The sequence below is a fragment of the Chelonoidis abingdonii genome, chromosome 1, assembly GCF_003597395.2.
Source record: "Chelonoidis abingdonii isolate Lonesome George chromosome 1, CheloAbing_2.0, whole genome shotgun sequence".
Lineage (NCBI taxonomy): Eukaryota > Metazoa > Chordata > Testudines > Testudinidae > Chelonoidis > Chelonoidis abingdonii.
This window is the reverse complement of record NC_133769.1, coordinates 369,218,189-369,219,699: the sequence shown is the minus strand read 5'-3', so window position 1 is coordinate 369,219,699 and position 1,511 is coordinate 369,218,189.

Genomic DNA, 1,511 nt, shown 5'->3' with positions numbered 1-1,511 from the left:
CTGTTATCAACAGGAGTATGTGGCACACAATTGACATTCACTGTGACTGTATTGATCATTGTGGCACCAAATCATGTACAAAGGAGGTCAAGTAAGGTGTCTATGAAAATGTTGCGATTTGCTCATTATGATTATGTTGTCTGTATTCATGTATCATTTTTGTGTTTAAAGTTATAAGTATTGGCTCTAAACTCTCTGGATTTCAAACTTGCGCTATGCTTCTGGGTGACGTCCCAGACAATTTGGCATCAGCATTGCCAAGCCTGCTTGCTATCCCATTGAGGACCATCAGCTATACAACTAACCCATTGAGGGAAGGCAGATAAACCCTGTGACTCAGGAAGGTATGCAGGGACGTGCCTATGGACAGAAATCTAGGACTTCTAATCTATGTGCTGGGCAACTTGTGTCTGGAACCAAGGAAACACAGGCCACTTGGCAAGAAACTATAAAAGGCAGCACCATCTTCTCCATTTTGTCTTCATTTCTGCTTCTTATCTCTGCAGGAATTTTGCTACAAACTGAATTTCTGAACAAAGGACCGAATGACCCATCCCAGCTGTGGGTATACTTCAGAGACTTGATTTGAGCCTGAAGATTATTCCATCACTGCTACAAATCTGAACCAAGAACTTTACCTTTACTCTATATAATTGATTACTTTAATCAGTTTTAGCTCTCATGTATATTTCTTTCTTTTTATGAATAAACTTTTAGATTTTAGATTCTAAAGGGTTGGCAACAGTGTGCTTTGTGGGTAAGATCTGACTTGTATATTGATCTGGGTCTGGGGCTTATTCCTATTGGATCAGGAGAACCTTTTTTCTTTTACTCAGGCATTGGTTTTCATCACCATTCCTCCCCATGAGGAGTGGCACTGGTGGTGATCCTGGGGAACTGGAGTGTCTGAGGGAATTACTTGTGTGACTTTTGGTTAGCCAATGGGGTGAAACCGAAGTCCTCTCTGTTTGGCTGGTTTGATGTGCCTGAGTACTAAGGACACCCAGCCTCGGGTTGAGATGGCCCTGCTCCAAGCAATTTATCCTGAATTGATACTCTAAGTGGTGTCCCACCAGAGGCCACATTGTTACAGCAGGTCAGCCCAGTCCCCAGGCTACTCTAAACTTCGCTGAGGTAGGGTGAGACCAGGCCAGTGAATCGAACCACTATAACTGGCTCCCTGCCATCCTTAGTCTCTACAGCACAGAGCGGAGCTCTGCTGGCACAGCAAAGAATCCAGCCAGGCCTTTCACCACTCAGGGGACTAGGAGTCTGGTTCTGTGGTCCAGGAACTGCTCTGTGGCTCAGGACTGCTGGGTTTGATTCTCTTTCCATGTGTCACCGTGGAGAAGCCATTGGCTGTCCCTGATCCTCTGCACAGGTGGATAACAGCCCTGCCCTGCCTCATATAGGTGGCGAGAGGACAAATACATTCCAGGTGCTCAGATACTCTGAGACCCTAAGGTCAGGGCTCTGTCGGGGATCCACAGAGCAACACCTCTGACATTATT